We start from the raw sequence: 21,037 nt of genomic DNA, 5'->3' as shown, positions 1-21,037 counted from the left end.
TGAGAGACTAAGCATATGGGATCAGCAGTAGAGGAAAGAACATCATGTACACTAAGAGGTATAGCTGTACTGCTGACACAGAATCATTCATGCCATATCACCCAAGCTAGCACTATAACAGCAAAGACTGAGTCATGCTCCTGATTTTTGCAACAATAAATGGCATTTCAGATTTCAAGTTTATTTTCCATCATGACCATGATAGAAGCTTTAAGGGCACAAATCCATCTTTCCAATGTCAATAGACACTTGTATGGGAACTGCTGAATCACAGCCTGAACCTCTGATTGATCACCTGAGATGAGCAATGATTAGCCCTGGGAGCACAGCTGAAGGCAATTCACCTGTGCTACCGAAGGGGATGGAGCTTGGCTTCACCTCTCCTAGACCCCATTTAAGAGCTGACTACCAGTGGGGAAGGATCTCTTTCTGGAGATCCCTCCTTTTGGAGTTTTCCAGCAAGCCCAGGACAAGGGTAAACCCTCTATCTATTCTTTCTGGTGTAATAACCTGCTTAGCCAAACTCTCCTGTACATTTCTTAATTATAACACCTGCATGTTGATTGATTATACAATGCTGAACCAATACAATTTTGTATACCTAAAGGTAGAGATTTCCCAGAGGTTAGCTGTGAGTTGCACTCCGCTCCAATATCAGTCAGTGCACCAAAGCGAATCAAGGGTACTATGTTGCTGTTAAATTATTGAATTTCCAACTTCAACTGAATAAATTACTCTCTTTTTTTCCACTAGATGGTTGCTATCTATTATTAAATTAGTTCTGTATTCAAATTCTGCTTTGCAGAAACCCTTCTTGGCTGTAACAAGGAAACGGACCCTTGTGCAACCTATAAAACTTCTCTTAGTTTTACTGGATGGAAAATATTATAAAAATGTAAATGATCATTTCTCAACATATACCTTGTGCTTTTTTACTATAAGCAAGTGGCTCAAATATTTAGAGTACAGAATTAATAGGCCAAAGCATACTAAAATATTGTTACATACTTGACAATTCTAGAAACAAAGAAGTTGCTGCACTGTTTAAAATATTAAATATATATTTTATAGCTGAAATTAGTGCTGTTCAAAGTAACCGATTTTCATATTTAATTGATAGGAGAATATAAGAACTTTATCTGGCAGGTTATGCTTCAAGAACTACGTTGCTTTACTCTGACCATTACATCATTTACTGAAATACTGCATGATTCAAGATTCTTTTTAAAAAATGCAGTTTTTGTAATATTTAATCAATTTTGGTTTATGTCTGTTCTCAAAAGACCACGGAAGTGTTGAGAGTTGTTATGGTAAAATATTAATAAGAATGCTTTCAATCTACTGTGCATAGGCAAGAACCTTTAGCTTGGGAGGAAGCCGTCAAAACCATGATGTAGTAAAAGTGGTAGCTAAACAAAAAAAGGAATGCTAAACAAAATTATATGCAAAACAAAACTGAAATGATGATTCTGTAAAGGTCTGTGTGTGCATGAAAGCCAAACTGAAAGTTATGGATGAGATTTAAAATAACAGATCTGGGATTGATTTGTTGTGCTGAGGAGTTATTGTAAACTTAGCATTCAGTTCAGCCTTCCAGGGTACCACATGATGGAATTTAGGTGCTCTTACTGCGCTCAAAGCTGCAAGCTCACGTGGTTTGATTCCTCTTGGCAACGTTGCCACGTCTTGTCAAATCCTAAAAGGGAGCAGCAGGTTTGGTGAAGGTGAAGTGTTAGATGTGGGAAACTTCAGTGGATCTTCATGGATACAGAGTTTTTTGTGAAGTGTAAAAGGAATGTAGAGTGATACCATGTCTTATGATTCATGTGACTGTGAAGAAATGAGCAAAAGAACAAGGTGCACAAAAATTTGAATGTGTATGTGTCAGATGACAAATGAGGAGCCCTCTACTGCTATTCAGATTCAGTGCTTGTCTGTAGTTCAGTAAAATATCTGGCACAAACATTGAAAAGCTTGATAAATTTGGAGTTTTTGGACCTTTTACTATTTTTGTACTATTAAAACCTTAGAGATTGTGTTAAATTCAGCTCCATTCCACTATCTCCACTGGCACCTTATATATGTTTTACGCTAATTCGCTGATTTGTCAACAAATTTTGAGGCCTCATTGCACTGTGTTAAATAATGACTACTATCGTGTGCGCTAAAGAATTCAAGATGACAAAGCTTTGGAAGGAGAAATAGAGATGAACGGCTTGGCCAGTGTTGTTCAAGAGACTTCACTTTTGTCCAGGTACTCTGTAGCTTGTATGATTGGGATGTTTTAATTACCTAATAAATTCCAACTCTGTGCTCTGGAAAGAAGCTTTGGTCACTTTGGCAAAAAATGCTGAGTTTGTTTAAAACGCTGTGCAATTTCTAATAAGATTTTAAGTTGACAAGTTACCTTTGTACCACCTAGTTTATGCTGAGTGGGAAATATCTTGTCCTTTGTAGACAGAATAAAGTTCAAAATAAAGTCTAAAACAAACCGGAATTTCAGAATTTCTGTATTGGGTGACTTGAAAAATGCAACTGTGTAACACATAGTTCAGATCCATAAAATTCTTCTTACAGGCAGTAATTAGTGGAGAACACTTTAAGTGCTTTGTACACAATGGATAGCAATTTCAGCTTTCAGTGTATATATTGTAATTTTATGAGAATAGTTTTGAACTAAAATTATGATGCTCTTATAAGCGAGTGCTGCCTCAAGTAGCATGAGAAATGGCAGGATTAAATTGAAAATGTTTTGAAGCAAAAATCCCAATATAGTAACAGAAAAAGGCAGTTCAGAAAAGGCAAGAAAAGCAATGCGCAAAGGTCACTGATATGTTTTGTATTAAAAATAACTTGCCCTTTTTTGAGCACAAGGAGAAAGGAAGGCAATATAAAGGCATGTAATGTCACTGGTTTGACTTATGGCGTGGTCACAGACAACAGCATGAGTGCAACTTGTGCCTGTGGCAAACTGCAGCTTGTTTCAGGCAAGGCCTGGGCTGATGCTTCTGACAAAGTTTTGTGTAGTCACTGTCATGGACTAGCTGCTGCAGCAGTGTTGGTAAAGCATGGGCCAATGGTTTGACTTCACCGGCTCTAATTATCGTGAGATCCTGAAAGAATGCTTTAAAGTGACTGAATCCTGAATATGGGGGTGTGACTAGTGTCCAAGTAAGATCTCAGTTTAGCTTTGAAAATTGTCTAGCTGCAGCTCTCTGGGAAATGGCTGTGAACGTGCTTACTTTACATATTGAAATGATAAATAGAAAGAAAAATAAATAATTCATGTTAAGGCTGCTGTGAAATCCTGATGCTTATGACACACAGTTATTTCTAGAGGCATTGAATTTTGCTTCAGTACTAATATACTTGTTCTATAAAACTTAACACCTTGAAGAACTGGTTGTGTCCTAGTTGCCCTTGTCACATTTCCTTCCCTGTATAATTTAGCTATGCAGTCTAGCTTCTAATTTTCTTCTGTTTCAAATAGAAGTGTGAATGTCCTCTAAGGCATGACTGTATGGGACTCCCATACAGAAGAGATAAGAGACCTGGCTGCATCCACCTTATCTGGAGGAATAAGTTGTCTTGGCAAATGAACTAAGATTTCATGCAGTAAGATCTTGCAAAATAAAGCACAGTAATTTGTTAGACCTCATATATGGGTACAGAAATGTGAGAGAAGTGTTCACGGAAGATGAAGTTCTGATACTGCTGCCTTTGGCTTCTACTAATTGCTACATTCTGTTATGTTCATCAGGATTTGCTAGAAGTGAGAGGTTGCTGGTTTTGATGGAAATAACCAGAAACCTGAAGTGAAGGGTAAGAAGACTCTAACATGGAGTTGCTGTAATGACTAATGAAGTCAGAGTGAAGGCTGAATGACATTGATGTCTATATGATAAACAGTAGTGGGTCAAAATCTGAACAATACCATACTCCAGGAAATCACAGTTATATTTAGGAGGGGGAAAAAAAAAGCCTGAAACTTGCCTGTCAAGTTGCATTTCTCTTATTTGTGTTTACTCTTTCACTGTTGTCTCTTGTTTGTTTGCTTTTGTTTTTTTTGTTACTGTATATACTTTTGAGCCTTGACAAGATAGGCAGTATCATTATGTTGATGCATTACGGTAGAAGAAATATAGAAATTATTGCGTGAAAGTGGTTGACAGCACAACTTTTCTGATGTTCTAGGCCCTTAGCAAAAATTGCAGGTACCAGAAACTCCTTTCTAGCTCTTGCCAGCTCATAATTTCATCTATCAAATTTCCCTCTGGGCCACAGCACCAATATTCTGTAGCTGCCTTTTCTCTCAGTTCCTATGACTTCTCTTTCTCACTTGGGCTCTTTCATGAAAGAAAAATCAGCATGATTTTTCTGCCTGCAAGTGTCTTACTGCTGGATTGTCCTGTGCATCTCTCTTTGGTGACACATATCTGTCTTTTGGTTGCGGCAGACCCTGTTCTTTCAACAGCCTGGCTCTAAATAAAATTCCTAAAGCCTCGATAATATTATTTTGAAAAAAAAACAAAAAGCAATTGTTGATGTAAAAGAGGATAAAATGTTGGACTGCTGAATGAATCGTGCCCAGCTTAGTTTTAGGAAAAGATCTGTTCACAGTGGCATTCAAGCACACATTTCTGTGCTTTGCTGAAGTCAGAGTTGCAGAGAACTGCTTTTCAAATTACACTAAATTACATAAATCACTCACATGGCTGTGGAGTATAAGTCAGCTTTTTGAGATGCTAGCCTTCTAAAATAAACAAAACTAAACCCCAGAGGGAAGAACACCCACATTCCTTTCATTCTTTCTCCATATTTTAGGCAGAGAATTCTTCTGCAGCCAAGTCTTGGTGATTTGGAGAACAGAGAATTCATTCATGCTCACCTCATCAAAAAACTTTTGATATTTTGTACTTGTGGAGGAATGGCACAGGCCTACAGGCTAGAAGACCTGAACATGTCTCTTTTGCCTACTGTTGGTGAAAGAAATGTACTTTCACATCAGAGTTTTTCTTTAGGATGAATTTAGATTTCAAATCAAAATGACATTTTTGGAGATTTCTTTTTCTGAGCCAAGCACTTGAGGCTATCTCTGCTTGTCTGAGTAGTGAACCGTGAGGTGCGCCGGAATCTTAAACTCAAACCTAAGAGGTCTGCTGAAGTTTGGGATCAATCACATGCTTTCAACTGAATGTGTGCTTACTTGCTTAATGATGTTGCTGATCAAGGATCATCCCATCCCTATACGTTATGCTAAAAGTGTCTACAAAATAGTTCTGTGACTGACTTTCCACAGTTAGCTGAAAGGAATACTTTAAAATCCTTATCAACATAATGAATCTCCTTCTCATATAGTGCAGACTTTTGTTAGGAAAATGTAATCATACGTCTTTCCTTACTCAAGGCTGATGATTCTGCAAGCACAGACAAGATGAATGTGCGTCATTCTCTCTGGGATTCTGTGCATTCCTTGTTTCTCACAGCTCCCTCACTTTTAGGACGGACATACATTTAATCACAGCATTACTGTCAGTCATACTTAGTCATGCTTGGAGACATAACTTTGGCTAGTAACTAATTATGCTCTGATTTTGTTAATGAATTCTTCTTCAGGACATGTTAATATATATTCTTCTGTAGTATCTCTTTCTGTACCTGTACACTAGTCACATATAAATAATTATCTTTACTAGGCTGTTATTTATGGCAAGTTTGAAAATAAGGTGGCTAAATTCTTTAAGGCCTGAGGTTAGGTTCCCTACCTTCCATGGACTTCATGGCAAATTGTATCTGGTAGAACTGCTAAGCAGCTTATAACATCAATGGCTTCTATGCAGATCTGCACCTATTGTGTAAATATTTTTCTCTTCATTTTTAGAAGAGCAACTGAAGGATAGCAGTGACTTAATTTGCAGTAGAGCACATGGACTTGAGTAGCATTTTTCTGATTGTCTCAAGCCACGAAGTCACACTTCAGTCTTGTTCACCTTTTATTTGGTGGAGGAATTCATTGTGCTGAATGGTGCATTGGTGCAGAAGGAGCACTAAAATATTTTTTGGTTTTTGTGCAGCATCTAGCCAGGAAACAAGCAGTCTGGCAGGAGTTGCTTTCTTCTATGTGCAGGCAGACTGCAGCCTTCATAGGAGAATGAATACTTTTTTATTCTTCTATGGAAATTTATCTCAAGTTTCCAACCTATGAATATAAACATTAGTTGAGAAAATGAAAGATTTTCTTATTGATAAGCTGTGAAATTAAATTCTCCTTTGATCTTTGCTGGAAATGATCATACACACAGCTTTCTGCGTGTATGGAAAATTACTTGCATTAAACATGAAGAAAATAAAACAAAAGCTATGACCGTTTTCCTAGAGAATAATGGTGTCACGTTATGTTTTATCATTATAATTTATCTATGTATTGTGTAGAAAATAAATCCTTTTAAAGGCGTTTGTGAGGAATAATTAAATAGATGAAAAGTGCCATTACTAAAAGTAATCAACAGAGTCTTTTGTTGTGGTCAGATCCAAAACCTGTTAAGATGGTAAAATGGCTTATACTCATTTCAACTGGCTTTCATTGCTCTCCATGTAATCAAGAGTGTTCCACAGAAAGGCTGTTATTTTTCTCTACCATAGGATATGGCATGTAAACTATTGGAAATTAAAGCAAGAAACAAAGAAACCTACAAACCAAGTCTTAATATCAGTCCGGACACAGAGCCAAACTGTAAATGGCATTTAGATGTTGAAAGACCAGGTAAGAAAACCAGTAAGCTTTTCAAAATCTCGCAGGTGTTTTCCTGTATGATAAAAAGCATTGCAAATCTACGTTTTGAAATTTGTCTATACACTCAAAATCTGGCTCCTAGAAAAAATCCCATTTGCTTTTGAAAATCGAATGTGCGTTATTTAGTTGTTAAGCCACTGAGTTGTCTTTGCAAATGCTACCTGGAAAAATAACTTCTATGATACCTTTTATATTATCAGTCACTGCAGTTTGCGGAGGCCATTCAAACTATGACCACTGTCTCAAATGTGAGTGGTCAGCAATGATTCTGGGGTACATGGCAATAAAGTAATGTGATTTCTAAATCATCCAAAGCAGAAATTGTTTGTTCTATTTTGACAAATACAATTGTTATGCTGAATGAGTTATGTCGTAAGAAAAAGGGTAAACAAAATATTTTAAAAGGTTTTGGAATAAACAGGAAAAAAAAAAAAAAAAAAGCAATTAAGATGTTAGTAACATAATAGAAAACTTCAGAACTGTTTCATGAAGCAGAATAAACTGTTTCTCTTCCATGTAATTTAAGATCAAAATACAGCTGGTAGAGAAAATACACTTACCAAATCAGTGCGACTGAGAAGCTATGTAAGTTCAAATTTTAACATGTCTTGGAAAACACCTTAAGAAAAATCTCTATCATCTTTAGGAAGTTAGCAAAATATACCATTTTTCCTGTGCATCTGAGGTGGCATTTCAAGTTTGTGCAAGTGCTTTGTTGTTTCAGAGCTGAAAATTTGGAACCTAGGAAGCTGGAGTGTGTAATAAAATGCTGCCATTTATGGAAGATGTGTTAGTGTTATCAAATATCCCAAATGGCTCCTGGGTACAAAGTTTGGTTAAATAATGAGTCAGTGTAAAAGTAATCTTTAAAACTGTGGAATGAGGAAAAAGCTGTCAAATGCCCAAGATGAATGCAATTCTCTTTTGGTAGTATTTTTTAGACACAGGGTGGAATTTCTGTATACTGTCTTAATACCCATCATTTATACGATGCAGTTCAATTATCTTAATCTCCTACTGTGAACCTATGCAACTAAAAGACCTTTGCTTCCTGTCAGTGCGTACAACTTACTGTAGTCACAGGAAACATTAAAGACTCTGCAGTGTTCAAATACGTTCTCCATCAAGAATGCCCTATTATTAGTAAGCAAAGATTGTGGTTGAGCTTTCTGAAACGACTTGATTCTCAAGGTAAATTGTTTTACAATGGAATCCTGTATTTTCCAAAAGTGGGCTTGCCTATGTGTGCCTAACAAACCTAGCATAGTGAATGCAGTGTAGTTTACAAAGATAGGTGCACATATACAATGTTAGGCACACAGAAAAAGTATGAAATTTTATATACTTTCATTCTATTTTACCGATGCACCTGAAAGCACAATCATTTGCTGCAAAAACTGATCAGTGAAGCCAATAGAGGCTCTTTTGCCACTATCTCTTGCCTGAAATGAATTTTACAATCTTAAGAGGATTTTTAAAAACTTTTAAGATCTTTGTAAGCTTAAAAATAAGCAAGTGTTAGGAAGAATACCATAACCCCAGCTACCCACAATTGGCAGCCTGTAAATTCCAAAATCTAGTTAAAAGGGTTGAATTCTGCAGAGAGGCTTGTCGTTACCTGTTAGCCTTTATCAGCTGTAACTGCATAAACACAGCATACTTACTGGAAAAGTGAATGCAAATTACCTTTGCTATGGAAGACTAATCATTATTCCTTAGAGGAAAGAAAAATAATTACTTGTGTGCTAACTTCTGTTATCTTTTTTTCTTTCCTTCCAGGTTGGGAAAATGGGAGAAGACCACACTGAGTAAACTTGGAACTAAATCTGTAGTGACTGTTAGCTGTAAACAAGCAACTGGCTCCAGTCCCGTGCTGTCAGAAGTCTGTAGTATGTTTTACCTTAGTCAGCATAACACAGCTGCCTGGTCAAGTTCATTAAAAAGATATCTAAAGCCTAATGTAAATGTTCTGCATCTCACACACACAATCTTAAAGAATACTAAAGGATCCTGCTGAAATCTTGGGTGTTTATTCTTAAAAACTGAATGGATGTTGATTGCAGGATGCTCTGTGATGAACAGGAAATGGCTTGGATTAAGAACTGGCTAAAAATTATAATTGATGTGTGAGGAAAAATAACTAGTTAAGTTTTTAGTAACACCAATGGAAACACCATGCAGCATTCCAGAGAACTTTGGAAGCTGCCAGAGCTTCAAGATCCAAAATACCAGTACCTTCTGCGGGCCTTTCCACTTGAAAGATGGCAAAGTGGTGAAACTTGACCACAGTTTTAGAACAAATCTGTGAGGTCTTACTACCACAGAATTTCAGTACCAAATCTGCAATTTAAATGTTTAATTAAGTTTGAAAGATATCTGATTTTCATCATTCACCAAGCAACAGAAATAAAATGCATTCTTATCATTTCTTTATCAGTCATCCATGAGAAAAGTGGGAAGTGCCATCCCTACAGCAAATTACCTTGCAGATGTGCTTGTAATTAAAGCATAGTAACCTCCTCTGTCTCTTTTTCAGCTCAGGATGGAGGATGTAGCCTCTCTAGTGTGCCTCTTTCCTAACTAGAGCACAAGAACAAGCATAATTGTTATGTTTAGCAGTGGCTGACAGTATTGATGCTTGTGGCTGCACTGCAGTTATCTTTAGAACTTGTAGCAGAAATGACCTACCTAATTTCCCAGACACCCTTTCCTTAAGGGCTGGGTAGATCTGGATGTCTCTGTCTGAAAAATCATGTGTATTATCTAATTCTGCAGGTAGCTGAAGGGAGTAAATTTATACCTCCCAGTCTGCTGTCCTCTATATAGACTGGACTATGCTGACCGGAACTACTGAAAGCTACAACGTGATGCAGTTATTGCTCAGCTTTATAACTTTACAAAATGCTTTAGAACAGCAAATGAAATATCTAGTTAATATTTTAGAGAAAATGCTTACCTCAAATATAGTGTACTTAGAGAATTAACTAACTTTGATTTCATTGAAAAAAAAAAAAAAAAACACTCTAAAATCTTTAATAACCTCAACCTTTGAGGACTTCAGTTTTACTCTATCAAAATGCTGACTGAGCCTTTCCTCGGGATCAGTTCAAAAGCAAGAGCACAACTTGCTTTGATTAGAGACGTCATCCTAATTATTTTATGCTTCTAGCAAAGTCTGCATTGCCTTGATAACTGCAATTGGCAAATTTTACCCTTCTTTCCCCCATCGTACTACAGAAAATATTCACTTTACACATATAATTCATGAGCTATGATAAATGATCTCCTACACTTCATGGTCTTGCCTCTGGGTAGGAGACTAAGGTTTACAGTAACACAGTAACACAGTACAGTACAGATGGAAAGTACTTCATTGCTACATGTTCTGGAAGAAAGCAGAGGAAAGAAAAAACAGTGTTCCCTATGTGTTGTGTACCCGGATCAACCACCTCAGACTTCTGAAAATTGCAAATGATATGTCTATGGTAACTGTAAGTCATGGCCTGATCCACTGATTGAGCACCTGGGGAAGGACCCGGTCAGCCCTGGGAGCACAGCTGAAGGCAGTTCAACTGTGTGAGTGGAAGGGGTGGAGCCTGGCTGCACCTCTCAGACCCCATTTAAGGGCTGACTGCCTCTAGAAAAGAATCTCTAGTTAGAGATTCCTCCCTTGTGGAGTCTTTCCTGTGAGCCTCAGAGACAGGTGAGTGCCTTTCTTTTCCTTTGTAACGCTGTTCCATCTGTGCTAGTCCCTTTGCTATTTACTTCTGTGTTGCCCTTCTGTCATGCTAATCTTTCCAATTGTAACAATATCATACTTTTATTTTATATCTAACAGCTACCCTCAAATCTAGCAGGTCATGCTCTGTAATAGGCAATTAATTACACATAGAAAAGAAGAGAGTGAAGCCTGTTCTCTGAAAGGAGAACAAAATATTATACAGTTTAATGTTCCATCGCAGGACAAAATGTCTGGCAATAGCTTCCTGCTTTTAGAATCCTCACAAAAGTCCTCAGATGCACCATTTTTTGTGACTGGGGCTAAAAGAGAAGTTGCGTAACACACACCTGATCTACTTATTCCTTCCTTAACTACAAGTCTTCTGTAGATGAGACAGCCCTATGTAATGCTTTAGAGAAACTGAATTGAATCCAGATCCTGCCAACTGTACTAAAGGAAAAAGGATGCAAAGTACCACAAATCTTCACATAAATAATGGGAGTTGAATCATTTGCATGTACATACTGGAAGAAGCATTTGTCTTGTGTGTCATCTATTCTGATGAGAATTGCCTGGATTTCCATAGGGGACCTTGTAATTTCCTTTTCTGCCCTGCATGTTACGCTGTTGCCACTACTGGGTCTTTCTAGCTTTCTCTTTCCCAGTTCCTCTCACCACTTTTCATTACCTAAATTTTTGTGCGTCATGGGAAGCAATGGACAAAAATTCACTGTGTGCTCTCAACTTGAGTTGCAGTAAAAACATAGGAGTTTGGTGTCTCTGAGTGCTTTCAGGAATTGAATTATTTTAAAAGTTATGCACCATCTACAAATGATATTTGTTGTGTTATAGTCTCTAATTCCATTTAGTGTATTCACCTAAAGTACATCTTGCTGAGAAAAAATTACTTTTTATCCAAAATAGGCTCAGCAGCTTTTCAGACTACCTAAAGAGGCAGCAGCCTGAGATGTCTTTTCAGTTAAACTTAAGTGATGGGTGCCTAAGAAGTAATGACTACTTCAAACACAGTTATCATTCAGGGACTGGTTTATCCCTTGAAGTTTCCTTCAGGAGAAGCAGTTGTAATTTGTGCTTGCAGAATCAGCCTGCTGGAGAAGGGGTTAACACCTTTGTGATTGTGGCAGCTGTGTAACTGATTTCTGCCAGAGATTGTTGGGGAGAGGAGGTTCAGGTTCTGTACTGGCTCTGCTTCTGTTCAGTTGGGTAGCACTAATGAAGGAGGTACGGTGTAGTTTCAGGTAAGACAGGATGAGAAAGATTTTGCCTTTTGCTGTTGTGTGAAATGCTTTGTATGTGGAGATTCAATGTTTTGTGGTAAATTCTCTTGATAGTTATCAGCTGACATAAAGCACAGTATGTTGGCCTGGGGCTCCTCAGGTGGTGTCTGTAGGACTTTTTTTCTACTCACCAGAGGTTCACCCGTGGGTTCGGCAAGTCCTTTTGTCACTGCCTTCTCTCCTTCGTTTTAACTCTGAGCGATTCTGACAGTGGCTTACAGACGTCATCTAAAACTTAGCAGAAATAGCTGATGGGGTTATCACACAGACTGTTTGTTTTCTGGGCTGGGTCATATTATAGCTTTTGCTGGCCTTGACACGAGAGAAGTGTTGAGGGTGCTTTTGTGCACTGAGTTTTCTTGGTTTGCCTATGGAGAGGGTAGGCTAGAGCTTAACCCTAGAGTTAAGGGGGATCTTATTAATAAGGTCTACTAAGGTCTTTTTGAAAAGTATGCTGTGTACCTCAGTGTACTTCTATTGGATCCAAATCAATCATTTTTACTATAGACTGTAATCTGTTTTAAATATAGCAAGCACCTACACAGCTTATGAAGAGGCAAACTGACTTCTGCCAGCATGCTTCAACTGTATATTAGTGAGATTGCTCTGGGGGGCGGGAAGCTAGCTCAGCAAAGAGGAAAAATGATGTTTTGTCAATTCTGAACTGGATATGTCTATCCTTATTACACATATAAGGTCGCATGAGAAATAAATTTTGAGCAAGTACAATGTACGATGGCAGAAAGCCAGTCAATCATTTCTAATCATCATATTATGTTTGACAATATCTTTAGAAGCATTTTTTATGATGAGAGTGAAAGGAAACTTCCTGCCACAGTATCTACTAGCTGCTGTGCTTTTAGAGGTCTGCTAAGGATATTATGATACTGGGTTTGAAAGATAAACATCTGGTGTTTTTGTTTGTTTTGCTTATTGTTGGGTTTTGCTGCTGCTGTTTGTTTTAAATGGAAGAAATAAATTTGATCAGTGTGGTACTTTGAGAGTGTTTTGGGAAGCAAGTTTGTTAGAAGAACACTTGTTAAGCTTCACAGAAGCAGAAAATCAATTTGTTTGCCTACCTTACGGGTGGCTGTTGTTATTTGTGATGTGTATGCTTAATTGCCCATGTCACTCCATCATTTCTGTTGCCACTTTGGTTAAAGATACTATCTTCTTTATTTAAGTTTAGTTTATTTGCCCAAAAGATTTCAAAGTCAATTACTACTTAAAATACATATTAAATGCGGTTCTGCTTTATGTTGTATAGGATTGATCCTATATTGTCTGCTGGACCCTTTAGTGGAGTATTTTATGGACTCCATAGAGGAAATCAAAGTCAATAAATCCAATGGTCATGTGTCTCTTTTTTGCCTTTTCTCTCTTGTTCTCTCATCAGCTACTTGCTTGCAGTGAGCTTCCCCTCCAGAATATTCTCATTAATATATCCAAGTCTCATTTTCCTTCTTCAAAATCAGTCTGAAAACCTATCTGCACTGCAAACATCATGAGTCACAATAGCGATTTAAACTTTTCTAAAATTATTCCTTAGGTTTCTGATCCTTTGTGTATGGACCTGTATGTTATTTTACCTTTGTTAAAGTGCTGTAAGAAATTTTATCACATAGTGCAAAAAGCAGTTTCTACTCCTACTGAAGTGAGGCTGCCTCAAAGGATACAATTCAACAATACTGAAAAACTTGTAGATGAGATCAGTATTAAACTTGGGTAGAGGATTAAGTAGATACAGTAATATTTTTAAAGCTTGCATATGATTACAAAATCGTGAACGTCTCTTATTAGGTTATGTATTGTATGTGTGTATATTGCTGTTCTTAATGGCATTGCCAAAGTCAGGGTCTCATTCGGATCTTGAAAAGGATTGATCTTAGGTGTTGGACTTCTTGTGGGTGTGAGGAAAGATGTTTCATTTATCACCTGCTGATATGTGATTTACAGAAGTGAAATGTGGGGTGAATTGCTGAACTGGAGGCTGTGTGATTGTGAATGAGTTTTCTAGTAGCAGTTTCCCATTTTCTTTTTCCTTTTCAAGATCTAATCTGGGCTAGTTACTTTTTTGTGCGTGATGCTGGGACCTCGTGTGTTGGCTGTTTGGATGTAGGCATTGTAGATCTACTTAAAAGCTGAACTGTGAAAAAAAATAGTCTGTATAAAGGGCATTTCTTCACTGATATTGCAAGGACTGTGTAACCTTACTGTGCTATTCTACAGAACTGAGTGGAGTCAAATCACAATGCTGCACAGAGTTTTTAATATGAAAGGAGAAAAAATTGTGACACACTTATAGGAATATTATTGCTGTTTAAAAACAAAACAACCTACTTTCTACCTTGCTTTTGTCTGCTGATCTTACTATGCATTTTCCTATTAATCCACCTTCCCTTCAAGAGTGTACTTAATGAATTTTAAAGAACTCTCATGGGGAAGTTCATGTTTTGTTTCAGGCTTGAGGTTTATTTTTGTACCATATAACACATTTCTGATTTATTTCAGGTAAGCACAAAATTGGAGCAGGAAAAGAGAAAATGCCCCTGCTGTACAGTTAAAAAACAACAAACAAACAAAAACAAACAAACAAAAACAAACAAACAAAAAACAACCACACAAGGAATAAGCAAAATAAATATGTATTTAAATACTCTGGTGATCTGGTGATTAACCCTCTTCATAACCTGTGACAGCTTAATCTCACAAGCCACTTGTGCAATGTCTCCACTAGTTTCTGGATTGGCAAATTTACCCTGAAGGTTCATTGCTTTTTAAGATTTGAAGTAAAAGTTGAGGCAGCAGCTACATAGCTTGAAAGGCAGAGTGATGAATTTAGTATACTTTAAAGGGCACTGACAGTCTGTTGAAGAAATGGTGTTCTTAGATTTACCTATTCATCCCAATCAGCCTTTTTGGCCTTGTTGTTAACTCTGTCCTACCTCTTGGCTGTTGGGGATTTGAGTCAGCTCTGCTTTTGTGCTGCTTTTTTTGTGTGCTGCTCATCAGACTGCACGTCACTGAGGGTTACTCTTTGGCAATGTACCAATTAAAAAAAAATGTTGGTAGATAACTAAGCAGATTCTGGAGGTGATAACTTCTCTAGTACCAATTTTGTTTTTCCAGAATTTGATAACTAAGTGGCTGAAAAAGGAATATTTTTAAGAAATCCTTGATTAATAAATGTCTGTGTGGTTCATGGGTCCACTTGGTTGCAGGTCACCTCAAGGAGCCATTACTTCTAACACGGGCTGGCTAACCATTTACATGCAGTTTTTTCTATCTCAAGCCTCTAGAGGAAATAACTTGTTTTCTCCAAACTGTTTGTATGACTATTGACTAATGTTTGCTAGCAGACTGCTTCTAAAAAAAGTAATAGGTCTGCTTTTTCCCTCTGTTTGTTAGGATCTTTTCAAACACTTCCTATTCACTTACCTTTGTTTCTGATGCGGCTACTGCATGTTCCTCCTCTGGCTCCTGCTGAGTGAGGCCCCTCACTGTAGTTGTTCAGTGTTCCTCTTCCCATAGAAAAGTCCACTTGTGAGCACACAGTTGCATTGTATGAAAGCACAGAAAACAACTGAAATGGATGGCCTAACACAGTTATTGACAAAGATCAGAGGATTGCTGAGTGGTTTCTCTGCAGCATGGTTAGGCCCAGCAGTACTGGCCTTTGTCTCAGTGCCCCTGCCTGGTCAGAGGATCATGAAACTGCTTTCAGGAGAACATGGCTCCTCACCTCATGGCTGCTGGCCCTGAGCTAGGGCTGGAGGTAAGAAAAGGCACGGTCCTGTCTTGCAGCAGTGAAGGTTATCCTGAAGTGGGTGCTGAGGGAAGCAGCAAAGGGCAAGATGACCTGGGGGAGGGAACAGTCTGAAGAATGACCCAGCTGGCCAGGAAACGGCAAGGTGGCCTGGGGGAAAGTGGGAAGGAATAGTTTGAGGAAGGGACTCCGGCAGCGTTCAGCACGTGTTTTATGTGTTCTTGTGTTGACTAGAGTGCTTGACCTGGGAACAGGGATTGTGCAGTACCTTCCCCTGCTGTTGGTCAATATGGCGACTTGCTGTGGAGACTGCATGCCACTTGCCTCAGTTATCAGTATGTGGCATGCCTCATCCTGTCTGCATGCAGTCTGGCAGCCTGGATCCTTGGGAATGGGTGCTGTGAGCAGGTGCAAGGATGAGGATGGTCCTCTTGAGATTCCTCCCTGTCAGCACTGTGATGGCTGTGGGCCATCATGAGTGGTCAGAAGCCCAGCTGAAGAGGGCAACGGGCTGCAGCTTGTTGGGAATGCTGGCAGGAGGAGGCTGGTGGTGTGTGTGTGAGGCTGACTTGGTGCCTTTTGGAGAAGGCCTTGAGGTAATTCATTTTATTTTCTCTAAATAAAAGATGATGATGTGTGGAACGCACCCATTTTGTGGGGGGAAGTGGGGCCAAAATTTTTACCTCATGACTCCTGCCGCCTGCAGGTGTGCCTGAGGCTTCACTTTTTATTTCCCCTTTTTCCTCTCTTTTTTAACATATTGCCTCAATTGAATGTACTTTTTTTGGATGGGGGGGGAGGGGAGAGGGGGGAAGATGCTTTTTATTTTCAGTCTCATGTGAGAGCAGCAGCTTTACCAGCTTTACTGTCATGTCAAAGTATACCTACCTGCTTCGTTTTCTTATGTATTCATGTGGCTTCTCCGGTCAGGATTTTGTTTCCAATCTATGGCAAATTAGATTATGCTACATTTCTTTTTGTCCCTGGCAAACATAGTTTGGATGTTACTGCATGACCTGAGAAATTAGGACTACTACTGAGTGAAGGCATATGACTCTTCTAGGTGCAGTAAAACAGAATGAAAGATACTCGATTATTTTCTGCTTGAATTACACTGCTGGGATCACTAGAGATGTGATAATAAAGTTTATTTCTTTGGAACTCCAACCATCTCCTGGCCCTTCTGTTTGCTTGTGGGCGGTGTTTTGCAAGCAAGACACCTTTTGTATTTCATATCTTGTGCGTGCCCAATGGTAATCTATCTAGACTGCAATCCTGGGGTTTTGTTGCTTTTTCCTTAAGGCAATCTTGGACAGAATTTGTACAAAGAATATTAACAATTCCAACAAAACTCTCTCTCCTTCTGTTGAAATAGCTCATAGAGTTCTGAGCCATTCTGAGCAGGCAGAGCACACATGGCAGCTTTTTTCTTTTGAAATCTGTAAAACAACTCTGGCAACATTGAAGTTATTATTATGGGCTGGTAATCTTGTATATGACTTGAAGATAAATTTTACTTCCTGACTTCATGTACCACATGGGTATTTTGCATGGGTAGCTCTAGTGGTCATGCCAAATGTTGATCTCTAATATTAATTTTTTTTTGCTTTGAAGGCATGGTGAATATTGATAACCTGTCACATAGCTGGATGGTAAACTGTTATAAAGTTAAATCACATATTTTACTTTCTTCAAATTCTGTTTCACTTTCTAGTCTAGTATTTTCAGCTGCTGTGGTAAGGGGACAAATTCCCGCACAGTACATGGTCCAAAGGGAAATTTCTTGGGGCAGAGTTCGTTGCAGTAATCCACTTTCCCTGGAGTGAAGTCAGGTAGCAGAGAGCTGTGAGAGGCTTGCAGTTGGCTGTGTGAACCTAAGGAGAAATACTGGGAGAAGTAGAGATACAAACTGGAGGTGGGGAAGTGAGAGTAAAAGATGGGGAGTGCTACATGCAGAAAGAGCCTTTTGTAGGATATTTCTTCATTTGAATTTAATTTGAATTTGTCCTGTGTACTTCTGCAGTAAAAACTTTGATCAACAAATCTGATGCGTGATACAAGGCTGGAGCTCTGTGAACTCTGCTACTCAACTAGCAGTGCAGATCTGAACAGCTTGAATAGTGCAAGAGCTAAAATGTAGCATGAGTTGGCAGCTGTGATGATAATCTCATAGCAACTTTCTGCAGCATGATAGGACATAACCTTCTCTGCCAAATGACATATTATGCTGTCCACAAATAGGCTAGAAAAGAAGCTACTAGTGAACAGATATAAGAAGATAGAGCTAAAAAAGGCACAGCAATTGTATCCAGTCCCATAACTTGAAAATCACTCTGAACCAGTTAGTCAATGGCTGCAGAGTAATAGTGGCTGAGTAATGCAGCCCAAGTGCTTGTCTATGCAATCTAGTCATGGGATGAATGCCGTAGGGACAACTGAGGGGGAGCATTGCCTTCAGCAGATGAGGTATGTAGCTTCTCTCCTTCCTGCAGGGTTGCTTTGCCCACAGCACGTTGCCTTTGCTGCTTTTTGCACAGGGCTGCATTGGCTCTTTCACGTACTAGCCCAGAGCCTGTCTTGTACAGAGTAGGGACTGGCAGCTCCTGCCTGCTTGTGCATTTGACTGAATAATGTTGATTTCACCCATATGGATAATGTGAAACAAGTTCCCTCTATGACACTCCTTACCCTGTGAGAATGCTACTGCCAGTAGCATTAACTTTGCCTCACCTATGCAACAGTGTCTGTAGTGAGAATAATGGTTTATCAGTATGACTTGGTAAGAAAACTGTAAAGTAGTATCACAGCTGCAAACTTATGAATGTAGATCAGGCTGAACCCTTGCCCTTTTGAAGGACTGTGAAATCAAAGGCCTCTTGGAATCATTCAGAATGACTGTAGAGCATCTTTGGGGTTTTTGTCCAATTTTTTTTGTTGTTGTTGTCAACACTGAGACATAGATGCTGAGCAGAAGAAAGCATAGGTTTTGGAAGATGCTCAGCGGCTGTTTGAAACGTAACTAATAACGTGTGAAGCTCACCTTGGGGATGCAAGCTTGCTGAAGTGCTCTGAGTGCCCATCAAATGTGAGGAAGCTATTTACTCAATAGTTAGAAACAGTCTGTCTTTTTGGAAATGTTTCCTTACATTCAGACAATGCTGTTGCTTGGTACATATGCTTGTTAATGTCTTACCTCCCTGTGATCTTCCACTGGTGTTTATGTAAGACAGCTATCCTTCTGAAGTGACAGTTACTTTGTTGAGTTTAAAAGACTGTGTAAGATGTGGAGTGATGGTCGTTTATACCCTGTGCACTCAAATTTAGAAACATTTTCTGACAGTGAATTTCTAAGTCTACAAATATTTTATTGGCTTAAAAAGGAAATCACTAAATTCTATGAAAACACAGCCTGCTAAAGGCATGGCAAATTTGAGGCAAACTGTCATTTTACTATATAGTAGTTCTTATTCAGATGTGACACTTGTTGACTCTAACAGGAGTTGGATTTATTTGTATGTCAGGACTTCTGTAGTTCAATAGGCTCTGAGAAATCAAAGCATATGAAATGTATGCATTTCATTTTATGCAGGGTTTGATAACTTATTTTTTCTGAGCATTGTACTTGTATTGAGATTTAAACTTTCAAAAATGAAAACTCATCAAGAAAGAAGCTTTTGACTCCCTGTCTCTGTTTAAATATTACTGCTCATTCTCTTATATATGGTTTGGGTTTCTCTGAAAGAAAAGCAGCTAGCATCACTAGGTGGGTGCTGAGGTTGATAGGATTTTAAAGATGAAATTTGAACAGGGACAGGCATATAGCTACAAGGGTGTAGATGTGTTCCATTGCATTATGACATTTCTTCTTGAATTTTGAGGTCATATATTGAAATATTCCATATTTGAAGGGAAAAACTGCTTTTCCCACCTGTCATAAATATTTTGCATGGCTGGGCAAATGAATACAAAGGCAGACATTTATTGCTGTAAGAAATGTTGCATTCCAAAACTTAGTAGAAGTGTTCTGATTTGCACTCATGATGAAGCTGGCTTCAACTTTCTGGGAGTTTTCTCTCACTGGATTGTTTTCTTTTCTTTTTTTCTTTTCTTTTTTTTTTTTTTTCCTCAGATCTTTGAGCAGAGAACATGCAAACTAAACCCAGAAACCTTCAAATCTCTCTAGATTTTTGGAAAACAGGTGTGATAATTTTCTTCCAAGTGCTAAATTTGAAAATAAAGGTGTGTGCCTTATTTTGAATGTTTTTGAAGTAATCTGCCTGTCCAACATACTAGCTGAAACTTATTTTAGAAGCATTATGCAAGTGACTGTTCTGTGGAAGCTAGTATTGAGATGGTTTTGGAAGCAATTCTTCTCTAATGTCAAATACAAATGCATGCTGCTTTTGAAACATCAGCTGCTAAGATATGGAAGTAAGGCTGTAAGAGGGTAAACATAAAGAGCACTGTAGTGTAATGTACTTCAACCTGCAATCCTGATCTGTTTGGACTGTAAGTGTAAAAATAATATCATTGTTATGTTTGCCAGAAACTGAAGTGCTGGGAAGTTTAGCTGGAATCTGAATTCTGGTGATTATTCGCACTTGTTGGCAACAGCAGGATATAAATTGCTAGCAAGAAGAACTACCACTAAAACAACAATTCTGTAAACTGAATATGCTTTGTTTTGCTCAGTAGAAAGCACTGTACTGGCTGTGTTTTCTGCAGAGGATGTAGACTGCAACTCCTCTAAGGAAAGTCAAAACAGGCTTGCCCTCTCTCTCTCTCCATCTCCTTCCCTTTTTCTCTGTCCAGTTTTGAAGCTTCAATAGAACAGTTCTGACTACAAAACTAATTCAATGCCCATGCCATTTGAGAGTGCCTCTAGTTGTTTTTGGGTTTTTTGGAAGCTTGTTTGTCAACGACAAGCTTAAATTTGCTGTTTTTTTTGATTGAAAGAGATCGTATGGTATCATCTTGTCAAAGAAATAGAAAAGTAGGAATGAGTTTGGAGGAGGGCAGGATTAGGAATGTGCATCAGATAAACTGCCTTAAACTTTCATATAACTTCTAATATTGCATTCTGTCTTCGATATTAGTAGTCTTTAGTCAGACTCAGAATCTTATAGCAGTCATAGCAGAAGGCAGTATTTTTGCATGGATCTTATTCTATATATTAAGCAACAATTTTTTTCTTGCACAGCTTTATAGATACTGTGGTAAGGTCTTAGTGGTCCCTGCAATTAGCGTTCCTACTTTGCTCTTGATTGTTCCTGAGTTCTGTAGCTTTACAGATAATACCACAGTTACTAAATTTGCAGCTGATAAAATGAAAAAGCACTTTAACCTTTGTCCAGTGCAACTGTAAAGCACAGGATAAATTTATGTACACTTCCTTGATACCTGAACTACATTGTACCTGGACTTTCAGGACTCTTGCAAAAAAACAGATCATGCACTCA

The 21,037-nt window shown here is 38.4% G+C and overlaps 2 long non-coding RNA genes across 2 annotated transcripts in view; both read left to right on the top strand.

Moving 5' to 3' along the window:
* The first annotated feature begins 401 nt into the window (after positions 1–401).
* On the top strand, positions 402–8,752 carry LOC125697401 (uncharacterized). Its single transcript, XR_007378777.1, has 3 exons — positions 402–475; positions 6,643–6,763; positions 8,573–8,752. It is a non-coding gene; the product is annotated as an uncharacterized LOC125697401 (long non-coding RNA).
* A 1,649-nt stretch (positions 8,753–10,401) lies between these two features.
* LOC125697402 (uncharacterized) overlaps positions 10,402–21,037 on the top strand; it is a 431,807-nt gene continuing 421,171 nt past the window's right edge. The window contains exon 1 of the long non-coding RNA XR_007378778.1: positions 10,402–10,496. This is a non-coding gene — a long non-coding RNA (uncharacterized LOC125697402). The remainder of the gene's footprint in view (positions 10,497–21,037) is intronic.

This window comes from Lagopus muta, chromosome 9 (assembly GCF_023343835.1).
Source record: "Lagopus muta isolate bLagMut1 chromosome 9, bLagMut1 primary, whole genome shotgun sequence".
Taxonomy (NCBI): domain Eukaryota; kingdom Metazoa; phylum Chordata; class Aves; order Galliformes; family Phasianidae; genus Lagopus; species Lagopus muta.
The sequence above is the reverse complement of the archived record's forward strand: the minus strand, read 5'-3'. Positions and strand labels throughout refer to the sequence as shown.